The sequence below is a fragment of the Nicotiana attenuata genome, chromosome 2 (assembly GCF_001879085.1).
Source record: "Nicotiana attenuata strain UT chromosome 2, NIATTr2, whole genome shotgun sequence".
NCBI lineage: Eukaryota > Viridiplantae > Streptophyta > Magnoliopsida > Solanales > Solanaceae > Nicotiana > Nicotiana attenuata.
The window spans coordinates 11048920-11063729 of NC_031990.1; positions in this window are offsets into that span (position 1 = coordinate 11048920).

Genomic DNA, 14810 nt, shown 5'->3' on the forward strand with positions numbered 1-14810 from the left:
CCAAATGCGCCTCTGGCCGCTTCTGCAGCCCCTCCTTCGCATATGCGGCGCCGCACCTGCGGTCCTTAATCCGCAGGTGCGGAAATACCAGAAGTAGCACAATCTGCAACTGCAAAAATTTCTCAAACTCCCCGTCAACCATCCGAAATCACCCCGAGGCCCCCGGGACCTCAACCAAAAGTACAAACATATCTCATAACCTTTTTCAAACTTGTACCAATATTCAAAACACCTCAAACAACATCAAAATCACCAAAACTCATCGAATTCAAGCCTAAGGTTCTAAATTCTTCCGTATTCCGCTTTTGACCAAAAAGTATACCAAACCACGTCCGAATGACCTAAAATTTTGCACACACATCCCAAATGACATAAAGAAGCTACTGCAACTTCCGGAATTCCATTCCGACCCCTATATCAAAATCTTATCTATCAACCGGAAAACGCCAAAAACTCAATTTCGCCAATTCAAGCCTAAATCTACTCCGGACCTCCAAAACACATTTCGATCACACTCCTAAGTCCCAAATCATCTCCTGAAACTATACGAACCATAGGAACTCACATCCGAGCCTTCTAACATATAAGTCAACATCCGGTTGACTTTTCCAACTTAAGCCTTCTTAAAAGAGACTAATTGTCTCAAACCTTCTCAAAACCTGTCCGAACCCGGACCAACCAACCCGATCACATATAAAACCAATAATTAAGGCGAATAGAAGCAAAAATGGAAGAAATAAAGCGGTAACTCAAGAGACGACCGGCCGGGTCGTCACATCTTCTTTGTTTTCTCTTTGTCTTCTTTTCTTTCTTTGCTTCTTTCAGATCTATTTAACTGTTTCCAATTTCTTGGATAAATTTCCTTGGATTTTGTGTTTCCGACCAGATAATGCGGAATCATCATTTTAAGGGTTATTCTCCGTCCAATTTCATTGATGTTGCCTTCTTCTCGCTGATTCACCTCTATCTCTTCTTCTTCATAAGGTATTGAAATTTATTGTTCTACTAACTTTAACAAAAAAGGATATTTAATTTTACTCCTAATTCATGTTGTTCTTCCTTTTCTTTACATTTTTCGTATATGTTATATTTCTATGAATTGTGAATTGTGAATCACGAGTATATTTCCAGGCTCTTCATAACTGCCTCTTCGCACACCGCTCACTCTCCATAGCCGAGGAAAAGAATAGTAAAAACTCATGATAACCCAATTTTGATAAAGCACTAAAATTGGTGTATAGGTTGAGATTGACATAAAGTGGATGAATTAAGTCAAATAGCTATTGGAAAAAATTTATGCATATAAATTTCTATTGACAGATTTTATTCATTATTTCATTTCTTAGGAACGCTTATTAGGCTTAAGATGATTTGGGAACTTTTTTTAAAAGTTTTGTTCGAGCAACATCTGATTTTATACACTTAAATTCATCAATCTGGCTACAAATTTATGGAATAGGGAAGGTATGTTAAAGGGCATGTAATGGGATTGCTTTATATGAAGACTCATTGTTGTTGGTGGGATTTGAAAGTAAAGGAATAGAGGAGTAGGAAGTAGAGCACTGAGGATTGATAAAGACTGTATGAAGTTGCAAGACACCAATGGTCCAGAAAAAGGACGAGAAAATAGCACAGATATCCAACAACTTCAAAAGGAATAGAGATGTAAGGGCATGTACCTGAGCCAAGGATGTAGCTTAATTTTTTTTATTTTCTTATTCCCTGTTAATTGGCATCCGCCGACACAATGTGTATTCAACAATAAATTATAGTTGTTTGTCTTATTGGGAATTCTCATTCTCCCATCTTTAAGCCTAATTTGTCTTATTTTCTAGTGATATGACCATGTCTTGTTATCAACATATGTTATTTTCACCTATACTTTCTTATTATTCTCCACTTTTATGCAATTTTATTGGAATATTCTTTATGTTTGTATTATATTAAGATATTTTGTCCGAAAGCACAAGTGATGGATGGATCTTTCCATCTTGCACACTTGACTGAGTGATTCACTTGGTTACTTCTTGATAATTGGTTTGTTCTCCTAGTAGTTCAGTAACGAATGCATATGGGTTATCAGGTTTTGTAACGAGCCGACCGGTCATTTTGAGCTTTGGCATTTCGCTCGCCAGTTCTCGGGCATGACTAGCCCCGTGTGATGTATTATGACTTATGTAAATCGTCGATTTAGGTTTTCAGGGTAATCGGAACGGATTTGGAAGATCAATTCTCAGTTTGAAGCTTAAAATTTGAAAGTTGACCAAGTTTTGACTTGTAGTAAATGACCCCGGATTGAAATTTTTATGATTTGGTTAGCTTCGCTAGTGATTTGGGACTTAGGAGCGTGATCGGAATGTGTTTTGAAGGTCCGATATAGATTCAGGCTTGAATTGGCGAAATTGAAATTTTGGCATTTTTCGGTTGATAGGTGAGATTTTGATATAGGGGTCGGAATGGAATTCCAGAAGTTGCAGTAGGTTTCTTGGGTCATATGTGATGTGTGTGCAAAATTCCAGGTCATTCGGACGTGGTTTGATAGACTTTTTGATCAAAAGCGTAATTCGGAAGATTTTGGAACCTTAGGCTTGAATCCGATGTGATTTGGTTGATTCGATGTTGTTTGAGGTGTTATGAAGATTTGTATAAGTTTGGATATTGGTATATGACTAGTTCTTGCTTTTGGTTGAGGTCCCGGGGGCCTCGGGGTGATTTCGGATGGTTGACGGGAGGTTTTGGAGTTGAGTTTGGCAGCTGAAGATTTATTGTTGCTGTCATAACCGCATCTGCGGTTGGGAGGCCGCAGGTGCGACTCCTGCAGATGCGGAAACAAGCCGGAGAAGCGGCCAAGAGGGAATCAGGTGGAATCCGCAGAAGCGGCTAAGGAAGCGCACCTGCGATAGCGCAGGTGCGAGCATTGCATCGCAGATGCGGAAAAGGGACATAAGTGAGTAACTGCAGAAACGGTACTTTGACTGCAGAAGCGGTAGCGCAGATGCGACCATTTAACCGCAGGTGCTGTTTTGTTAAGGCAGAACATATAAATTATGGGCTTCGCGATTTTCAGTCATTTGTTCATCATTTTTGTGCGATTTTGGAGCTCCAAGCTGTGATTTCAAGAGGGAATCAAGTGTTGATAGAGAGGTAAGCGATTTGGGCTTTATATCTTGTGTTTATGGTGATTATTTCATTATTTAATCATGAAAATTAGTGGGAAAAATTAGAGAAAGAGTTGGGAAATTAGGGCTTGGAATTGGGAAGTTAAATTGGGGATTTGAGGGGCCATTCGAGGTCCGATTTTGGTGCATTTGATATGTATAGACTCGTGGAAGGATAAGGATTCTAGTTTTGTGATATTTATGGGAATCCGAGACGTGGGCCCGGGGGGCCGGGTTTGGCCAATTTCGGGATTTTTTTGTATAAATTGGATAGTTTCGAGTGGGCTTTGTTCCCTTAGACTATTTTGATGGTATAAATTATTTTTGGATAGATTTGGAGCATCCGGAGGCCGATTCGAGAGGCAAAGGCATCACGGGCTAGAGTTGGATCGGATTGAGGTAAGTAATGATTGTAAATACTTTCCTGAGGGTATGAAACCCCGGATTTCACATCGTTGTCTACCTTGAGGTGACGCACACGCTAGACGAGCGTGGGGTCGTGCACCGTTAGGGATTGTGACTTGGTCCATCCCGTACGACTATTAAGTCGCGTATCTTACTTGAAAACTATTTGATATTGTTATATTATGGAAAATACTATTGTGTTTGGGGCTAAATGTCGTGTTTGGGCCTTGTGCCGATTGTTTGGACCCTTAGGGTCTTTTACTACTATTTTTCCTCACTGTTTTGGCTTAATGCTTACACTCGGTCATGGTATGTTCTTACTGTTTTTATAACTCGGTTTTATTCACCCCTTTTTATTTCATAAATGATTTCGAGCAAAGTACTTGTTTTACTGTCAGCCCGAGGGGCTTGAGTGAGATCTGACTGAGTGAGGCCAAGGGCCTGTGTTGTGAGGATATCATGGGATTGGGTTGCGCGCCGCAGCATGTGGTACTGATTTGTGATATATGAGAGGCCGAGGGCCTGATTTATTATGCCACGAGGTGGCTTGTGATTGATATGAGGCCGAGAGCCTGTTTGATTATGCCACGAGAAGGCTTGTTATTGCGCTTGGGCCGCAAGTGGCCCCTCCCGGAGTCTGTACACCCCCAGTGAGCGCGGGTACCCAGTGTGAGTGATGTGTTGTAGCCCGAGGGGCTGTTGTTGTTTCATATTGAAGCCCGAGGGGATGTTCTTGATCTATGGTTCCCGAGGGGCGGTTATTGATTCATGTTATGCCCGAAGGGCTGATTACGAGTGATTGTGAGGTAGCCCGAGGGGCTGGTTCCGTTGATATTATGCCTAAGGGGCGATTTATGGTACATGTTTTGCCCGAGGGGCTATATATGTTTCTATCATTTTTACTCATTGTTTTATCACTCGTTTGAAACTACTAAAAGTTGTTTTAAAAAGGTTTTAGTAAAACTGAGCATGATATACGAAGTAAATGATTTCTGTGCTATTTTGGAAATGTACTACATTTGCTGTAGCGTTATGACGTGGTTTACGTGTTTTCTTACTGCTCAGCTTTCATTTACCTTTATTACTTACGGAGTTGGCGTACTCACATTACTCCCTACACCTTGTGTGCAGATTCAAGTATTTCTGAACCCGGTAGTGGGTGTTGATTGCTCAGTGGCAGAGTCATTGGAGTTAGCAAGGTAGCTGCCCGACGTTTGCAGCACTGTTTTTCTCCCTCTTGTCTTCCTTAGACTGTATTTAGTACATTTGTTTTAGACTCTTCATTGTATTCAGACCTTAGTAGATGCTCATGACTTGTGACACCCCCATGTCGGGCTTGTGTAGTTATTCCGCACTGTTTATTTAGACTTACATTATGAGATATCTGATTAGTTAAAGGCTTAAAAATGATTGTTAATGATTAAATGGTTAATTCGGGAGTTGTGCCGGCTGGCCTAGTTTCACGATATGCGCCATCACGACCGGGTCGGTTTTGGGGTCGTGACAAGTTGGTATCAGAGCCTAGGTTATATAGGTCTCACGAGTCATGAGCAGGTTTAGTAGACTCTCGCGGATGGGTACGGAGATGTCTGTACTTATCCTCGGGAGGCTGCAGAACCTTTAGGAAATCCCACATTCTGGAATTCTTATCGTGCGACATTGATTCAGCTTGAAATGTAACTCTTTGAACTCCTTCCACGCGTTCGTATGCGCACATGAGCGCTCGGTATCAGCTGTGCATCGACGGCTTGTGATTTCCCGAATTGAGGGGCGAGAAGTGATTTATGTGTGTTGATGTTTGGCCAGTTTGGAGGACTTGAGGTCGGGCTTTGCTTGTAGCTTGAGCACTGAGGTGTTGATTGTGTGAGCACGTGCTTTTGGAATTATGTATCCAATAGTGTCCCTATTAGTGAAAGTGATGGCTGGATGGCTATGTGATGAGCATGATGTGACTGCGTGATGTGTTTATATGATTTAGATGCGATAAGAAGAGTCTACTTGAGGGTAGGAAGAACGATTTGGTGCTTGATTTTCATCTTGGTTTGATATGTAGCCCCGAGTTATGGGTATGTTGAAGGATATTTTCATGTTGCCTAGTTGGGAAGTGAAGTAGATTTCACGTTGTGATATGTGTTCAGACTCAGGAAGATTAAAGGACTGCGTAATGTTTATGACGGGGGAAGGGTATAAAGAGATGTTAGTTTGAGGCGAAGCAGGTGGGTCATCTCCTGCGGAGTGTTCTGAAGTTTGTGTGATCCTTATGTTGTTGTTGGAAGATCTCCTTTACCAGTGAAGTATATATGTTGCAATTTATATTTGGGTCGCTTAAGAGAGTGGACTTGACTGTTACGAGGGTGAACGCGAGATTTGTGGAAGATTTGAAGTACTAGATGGGCTGTGTTGCACGACCTTATGAAAGATTGAGCTTAATCTCGCTATGGTACTATGGCAGTAATAGAGTATATTCATTATGAGTTATTGTGTGTTTTGATCTATGGCTTTGAGCCAAGTGGGGGAGTCTGCTATTGATTGTTGATTGCGCCGTTATGTGCTATGATGGTTCCAGTTTGAGGCGTATCGTTGAATCAGTTGTGGCTTTCGGAGGTTGAGACCGAGGATGGCTCGAATAAATGAAATTTCAATAAAGGTTATGTTATGCTTTATGGGTGTATGAGAATCACGGAATGACCTGAGTTGTTCTTGGTAAAGGATGTACGGTGCATAGAACAGGAAGTTGCTTGGTTACATTAAGGTGAGGTTACATTCTGCAGCGTCGGAATGCTATTGGAGCACAGGTTGTTTGGTCCGTTTGATCAGTTTAATTGCTTTTTGAGTAGAGTGGATGACTCTCGTGAATGGTTCTAATGGGTTCAAGATTTTACATGTAATAATTGGAGATTTTCAAGTTGTATATTTGGCTAGAAACTAAGGTTTGCATCAGAGGGTGTCAAGACTCGTGGTATTCTGTATCATTATGGATTCTACACATCAGTATCTGGAAGGTGAAGGTAATGGCCTTAGATTCGCAGGAAGTCTCTTCAGGAAAAATATTTCGAATGTGGTGCTTTTGGGGATATTTGAGAGAGTAGTCAGCGGCTTATGAACCGTAGGGCGGTGTGGCTTTATGCTTGGGTCTCGTGTGGCAAGTCTGGGTCGAGGATTGTGGCGTTATAGCGAGAAAAAGTATCAAGTTGAAGGTAAATCAGGAGGAACTTGGATAGATGGGATAGCTTGGTAGTAGGCCGGGTCGGCATGGTAGGGATATGATTAGTTCTTTGGGCGCTTACGGGGTAATGAGTTTCTACGGGTGTTTCGCGGCAATGCTCTTGGGTTTTAGTGGCCTGCGTAGCTTGGTTGAGTTAGAAGGATTCAGTCCTGACGTTTTAGTTTTGTGCAAATGGAATTCGGAGAGTTCTTGATGGTTTCTACCACGGTTGGAGATGTATAATTTCTATTGACATGATGAGCATGAGATGTATAGTGATTTTCTCCTAGACAGGATCAAATGGAAAGTTCTTGCCTAGCTGGGTACGTGGTTGGTTGTGACTCGAAAGGGATTATGAAGTTCTCATATTTATCATAGGATGACATGGTATATGCGGTATGTTGTGTAGGGTTGAGATTGGCATGTGTAAGGTCAGTTCAGTTGTGAAAAGAAGGTCATAAATTCTTAGGTAGCATGGACAGTTTCAGATGAGCTGAAGATGCTTCATTAGTATTGCGGCACTCTCTTGTTGGATCGAATGATGATATTCGAGTTGCTTGGTAGCACAGAAGAATTATAGGAGTACCTCTTGTGGGATGATTGTGTATTAGAGGTGTGTTGTATATTCGGACGGTGGAGTTGGGATCGTATATAGTGATTCGCATGCTGTGTGGATTTGGAGACTAGGAGTTCTCATAAACAGGTTAGGTCGTGGTTGTGGACCGCGTATATCGGTCTTGTGTGGTAGCTATTGGAGGTTTGGAGACCCGATTGGATCCTTGTTGCTTAGTATGCTAGATTTTGGTGTGATACTGGGTATGGACTGGTGGTTTCCATGTCGTGTTATTGTGGATTGTCATGCTAAGACAGTGACGTTGGCTACGCCGGGGATGCCACGGATTGAGTGGCAAGGTTCGACGGATTATGTTTCCAGTAGGGTGATTCATTTTGAAGACCCAGCGGATGGCTGGTAAGGGTGTCCTTTTCTTATTGGGCCTTTGTGATGGATGTTAGTGCAGAGACTCCTACCATTGATTCAGATCCGGTGGTGAGGGATTTTTCCGGATGTGTTTCATACTTGCGGGCATGCCGCCGGACAGGGTTCTTGATTTCGATATTGATTTGGTGCCGGGCATCGTATCATATGGCACCGGCGGAGTTAAATGAGTTGAAGGAGTAGCTTCAGAGACTCCTTGATAAGGGGTCCATTATTAGGCCAATATGGATGTGTGTTATGCATCGAGTCGGCTCGGTTGACTCTGAGTTGCTATTGTTAAGGGATGTGCTGAATCGATTTCTTTTGAGCTTGTTAGTGTTATGGGGTGATCTATAAGTTATGTTTCCATGTTGCGGGGAGTTATGGTTTGTTGGTTATATGCACATATGGTGCGGTTCCATTTGGGCTTTATAGCAGAAATCGAGTGAGAGGGATATTAGAGGGTTGCATGATTGATTGTGTATGGGTTGTGTCCTTTCGGGTTGTGTAATGTTATGTCAACTGCTTCATCGTGGTTATGATGATTTTCTTTGGTTCTAGACATCAAATTGCATGTGGTTGTCGATATTGAGCATACCTGATAGAGGGAAATCCACAGTTACATTTGGAATTTAAGTACATCTTAATCTCTTTTTGCCTTTATTCATTCATTACAATGAGAAATTTCCACTGGATTTATTGTTCTAAAAGCGTAAGTTAGATTTTTGAGAAAATACCTTTCTGGGTTGCTTTTGCTTTTCCAGCATTGACCGGAGGTGTCTCATGTGGGCCAGTATTTGGATAGGGTCGCGCATTGCGGTGAAGTTATGTGGAGGTATGACCCTTCGGGTTGGATTCGTGTGTTCTGTTTCTACGACGTGTGATGGGTTCTCAGCATTGTGTCGTGGTGGTATTGGTGAGCTTGTGGTACAGCTCTTTCATTTGAGTCGTTTTTCATGATTTGAGTACGTTCGGATTGTTGCTTATTAGTGCGCGTATTGCACGAGTTGTGGCTTTAGTTTGTATTGATGTGCCATATCACCAGAGTAGTTGTATTGGATTAGATGAGATAGTTGGGATCTATAATGAGTACAAACGGATTCGGTTTCAGCGTGTTGGAAGGATAATATCGATGTTCGGCTCAGAAATTTGCTATGGTCCTTGCCAGAGGAGAAGTGGCTTCATGAATGGTTGATCTGAGGAACGGTTATGACTTTCCACGTGTTTCACTGATCATCGGCAGTATACGGAAGTGTTGGAATGAGGCTTTATTTGATAAGTGGTTTACTATCGATATTTGGGTGTTCTGAGCAACGACTGTGATCAGAAGTCATCGCTACGAGTGTTTGAGTTGGGTGGTATATCATGTAATTGCATCTGAGGTTGCAGAGATGGTTTGTTACAGCTTGTTCGGGCTTATTCAGAGTATAGATGTGAGATTCTAATCTTGTGGATGATTTCAGAAGTGGAAATGTGGTTCTAAGGCTTATGGGCTAGGTTGAATTGTGGAATTACAGTTACATTGTGTTATCGGACCTATATGAGATAGGGTGACGTGGGATCACCCCCGGGTATGTGCATGGTAAGGTTACTCAGCGATTGATGGTTTTCGGAACAACTCTGGGCACGTTCGAGGACGAACGTATGTTTAAGTGGGGGAGGATGTAACGACCCGACCAATCGTTTTGAGCTTTGGCACTTCGCTCGCCAGTTCTCGGGCATGACTAGCCTCGTGTGATGTATTATGACTTATGTAAATCGTCGGTTTTGGTTTTCAGGGTAATCGGAATGGAATTGGAAGAACAATTCTCAGTTTGAAGCTTAAAATTTGAAAGATTGACCAAGTTTTGACTTGTAGTAAATGACCTCGGATTGAAATTTTTATGATTTGGTTAGCTCCGCTAGGTGATTTGGGACTTAGGAGTGTGATCGGAATGTGTTTTGGAGGTCTGGTATAGATTCAGGCTTGAATTGGCGAAATTAGAATTTTGGCGTTTTCCGGTTGATAGGTGAGATTTTGATATAGGGGTCGGAATGGAATTCCGGAAGTTGCAGTATGTTTGTTGGGTCATATGTGATGTGTGTGCAAAATTTCAGGTCATTCGGACGCGGTTTGATAGACTTTTTGATCAAAAGCGTAATTCGGAAGATTTTGGAACCTTAGGCTTGAATCCGATGTGATTTGGTTGATTCGATGTTGTTTGAGGTGTTATGAAGATTTGTATAAGTTTGGATATTGGTATATGACTAGTTCGCTCTTTTGGTTGAGGTCCCAGGTCCTCGAGGTGATTTCTGATGGTTGACGGGAGGTTTTGGAGTTGAGTTTGGCAGCTGAAGATTTATGGTTGCTGTCATAACCGCATCTGCAGTTGGGAGGCCGCAGGTCCGACTCCCACAGATGCGAAAACAAGACGCAGAAGTGGCCAAGAGGGAATCGGCTGGAATCCGCAGAAGCGGCTAAGGGAACGCACCTGCGATAGCGCAGGTGCGGGCATTGCATCGTAGATGCGGAAAAGGGACTTAAGTTAGTAACCGCAGAAGCTGTAGCGAAGATGCGACCATTTAACTGCAGGTGTGGTTTTGCTTGGGCAGAACATATAGATTATGGGCTTCACAATTTTCAGTCATTTGTTCATCATTTTTGTGCGATTTTGGAGCTCCAAGCTGTGATTTCAAGAGGGAAGCAAGTGTTGATAGAGAGGTAAGCTATTTGGGCTTTATATGTGTTTATGGTGATTATTTCATTATTTAATCATGAAAATTAGTGGGAAAAATTAGAGAAAGAGTTGGGAAATTAGGGCTTGGAATTGGGAAGTTAAATTGGGGATTTGAGGGGCCATTCAAGGTTCGATTTTGGTGCATTTGATATGTATAGACTCGTGGAAGGATAAGGATTCTAGTTTTGAGATTTTTATCGGAATCTGAGAAATGGGCCCGAGGGCCGGGTTTGGCCAATTTCGGGATTTTTTGTATAAATTGGATACATTCGAGTGGGCTTTATTCCCTTAGCATATATTGATGGTATAAATCTGTTTTGGATAGATTTGGAGCATCCGGAGGCCGATTCGAGAGGCAAAGGCATCGCGGGCTAGAGTTGGACCGGATTGAGGTAAGTAATGATTGTAAATACTATCCTGAGGGTATGAAACCTCGTATTTCACATCGTTGTACTACCTTGAGGTGACGCACACGCTAGATGACGAGTGTGGGATCGTGCACCGTTAGGGATTTTGACTTGGTCCATCCCGTACGACTATTAAGTCGCGTATCTTACTTGAAAACTATTTGATATTGTTATATTTTGGAAAAAACTATTGTGTTTGGGGCTAAATGCCGTGTCTGGGCCTTGTGCCGATTGTTTGGACCCTTAGGGGCTTTTACTACTGTTTTTCCTCACTGTTTTGGTTTACACTCAGTCATGCTATATTCTTACTGTTTTCACAACTCGGTTTTATTCACCCCTTTTTATTTCATAAATGATTTTGAGCCGAGTACTTATTTTACTGTCAGCCCGAGGGGCTTGAGTGAGATCTGACTGAGTGAGGCCAAGGGCCTGTGTTGTGAGGATATCATTGGATCGGGCTGCGTGCCGCAGCATGTGGTACCGATTTGTGATATATGAGAGGCCGAGGGCGTGATTTATTATGCCACGAGGTGGCTTGTGATTGATATGAGGTCGAGAGCCTGTTTGACTATGCCCCAATATGGCTTGTTATTGCGCTTGGACCGTAAGGGGCCCCTCCCAGAGTCTGTACACCCCCAGTGAGTTCGGGTACCCAGTGTGATTGATGTGTTGTAGCCCGAGGGCTGTTGTTGTTTCATATTGAAGCCCGAGGGGCTGTTCTTGATCTATGTTGCCCGAGGGGCGGTTCCTGATTCATGTTATGCCCGAGGGGCTGATTACGAGTGATTGTGAGGTAGCCCGAGGGGCTGATTCCGTTGATATTATGCCCGAGGGGCAGTTTATGGTGCATGTTTTGCTCGAGGGGCTGTTTACGTTTCTATCATTATTACTCATTGTTTTATCACTCGTTTGAAACTATTGAAAGTTGTTTTAAAAAGGTTTTGCTGAAACTGAGCATGATTTACGAAGTAAATGATTTCTATACTATTTTGGAAATGTACTGCATTTGATGTAGCGTTATGACGTGGCTTACGTGTTTTCTTACTGCTCAGCTTTCATTTACTTTTATTACTTACTGAGTTGGCGTACTCACATTACTCCCTGCACCTTGTGTGCAGATTCAGGTATTTCTGAACCCGGTTGTGGGTGTTAATTGCTCAGTGGCAGAGTCATTGGAGTTGGCAAGGTAGATGTCCGACGTTCGCAGCACTGCTTTTCTACTCTTGTCTTCCTTTGACTGTATTTAGTACATTTGTTTTAGACTCTTCGTTGTATTCAGACCTTAGTAGATGCTCGTGACTTGTGACACCCCGATGTCGGGCTTGTTTAGTTATTCCGCACTGTTCATTTAGACTTACATTATGAGATATCTGATTAGTTAAAGGCTTAAAAATGATTGTTAATGATTAAATTGTTAATTCGGGAGTTGTGTCGGCTGGCCTAGTTTCATGATAGGCGCTATCACGACCGGGTCGCTTTTAAGGTTGCGAGAGGTTTGTATATTTATCAATGGGAAATATTATTGCATTCGTACATACACTTTGTTTTAACATAGATATGGTATGTATTAAAGCATTCTTCCATGATGATTACTTTCAACTTTTACAAATTAAAACTATTACAGGGAACCTAGAAAAAGGATTATTTTCAAGGTTATGAAAGAATACTCAAAGGTCCTCCTGCATTACTTCAAGAGGCAAAGGCTGTGAACTATTTGACTTGGTACCCTTCTTTTTATCTATCAAGGCCTCAACATGCTGCTCTTTACTTCCTTTTTGGGTGTATGTTATTTTTTTCATATTTATGTTTATCAGTGTGATTATTGATGGTATGTCCCAGCTCTCTTTGCATTCAGTTTCTTAAATCAATTGGTATGTGTGCTTTTGTGCTTTTAATTTATTTCATCACTTTCAAGCTGTAGTTACATGTTCAAAGATCAGTTAATTTTTTTTTATATTCTGCAACATATGGTGACTAAGTCTAGCATTCAAAAACTTTCCTCTTAGTTAGAAAAGGTAGTATTGTAATGCATGAAATAACTGATGATCAAGGAGATTTTATATTCATACTTTGAAAGTTCTAGCTTTGATATTGCCTATTATTTGTGACTACAAGAGTTGCTTTAATTTGTCACGACCCAATTTCACCTCAGGTCGTGATGGCGCCCAACACCGTTTTCAAGCAAGCCAACGCAGAAATATTAATAAGTTCCAGTTTTACTTTTTAAAAACCAGTTACCAGAATCTCTAAGTTTGAATTTAAAACAACGATAATTAACATCTTACCATAATAATTATACAATCCCAACACAAAATAGTCTACTAGTGTGTGTGCCAAGACCTGGTATCACAAGTATGTGGGCACCTAGTAGAATATACAAAAGAATAAATCTATCCAACTGTCTGAAATAGAATAGAAAGCCAAAAGTAAAGAAAGACTCCATCGGGCTGCTGAACGGCGTAGGAAGGGAGCAGCTCACCGTGGAATCTCGGGCCGGATCAAGAGTATGCACCAGCCTGGTAACCAGATGTACCTGCCTCAGATCCTGTACAATTAAGTACAGAAGTGTAGTATGAGTACATAAACAATATGTACCCAGTAAGTATCCTGTCTAATCTCGAAGAAGTAGAGACGAGAGGTAGACTTGACACTTACTAGGGTCAAATAATATGAGAAAAGCGTTATACTAAGCATGAAAAGCACAAATAATTAATAACTTATAGCAAGAAGTAACAGGTCCTTTCCTAGATAATATCACAGTTAGCCATTTACATTTCAGGGCATATAAACAAGTTTAGTCCACAGCAATATACCGAGCACGAAGCATACGCAAGTAGTGCCGAGGTCGTACGGCCCGATCCAACATAAAAGTGAAGTGTGCACTGCCGGAGGGTCGAAAGGCGCAAACCATAGATGCATCTATTACCCCGCTCGCAAATCATACGTGCGACGCGGTCAAATGTAATTGCACAACAAACAGGCAGACAAGAATATATCAGGGAAGCAATTACCCATAGAAATGTCAACTTCTCTTTAAAAGATCAAGAAAGTGATGTTTCTCGTATTAATTTCATTTACCACATTCAACATGGTTTAAACAATCCAAATTAACCATAGAGTCACAAGAATATCACATAAAGCATGCTTTTGGGTCCTAGACCACCCGGACTTAAGCATAATAGTGGCTACGCACGGACTCTCGTCACCTAGTGCGTACGTAGCCCCCGCATTTAGTGACAAATTATTCAATTATTATACCTATGGGGACAATTCCCTCTTACAAGGTTAGATAGGAGACTCACCTCGCTCCAAAGCGTACTTCCAATATCAAGAACGTGCCCAAGCCCTCAATTTGGAGTCAAACGATCCACAACTAATTAAACGAGTTAGGAACTAGTCAATACAAACTCAAGAGTTCGCATTTTAATTACTAAAGTAATTTTCCAACCTTAATCATAAGTTTCCTAAAATCCGACCCCGGGCCCACGTGCCCAAATTCCGAAATTTTTTGAAGAAAGTTGTTCTCTATAACCTAAGGATCAATAATATATGATTTCTACTTCATTCCATAACAAACTTCGTGGTAAAATCTAAGTTTTATCAAAACCCTAGGTTTTTCTCTAATACCATGATTTTTCACTAATTTTTGTGTGTTAATCTACCCAAAACCCGAGTATTAAACTCACATTAACTAGAAATAACTTGCCTCATAATGTTATGTTGAAATCCCCTCTTTGAAAGCTCCCAAATCGCCCAAGTGTAGAGATAAAATGAAATAAATGGCCTAAGTCCCGTTTTTAAAAGCTGTGTCCAGGCCTCTGATGTCGCATTTGCGACATCAGATTCGCAAATGCAAACTCGCAATTGCGAACTGGCCCCCCTCCTACTTTCATCGCAATTGCGAACCTGGGGTCGCAAATGCGGACCCTGCAGGGTTCGCAA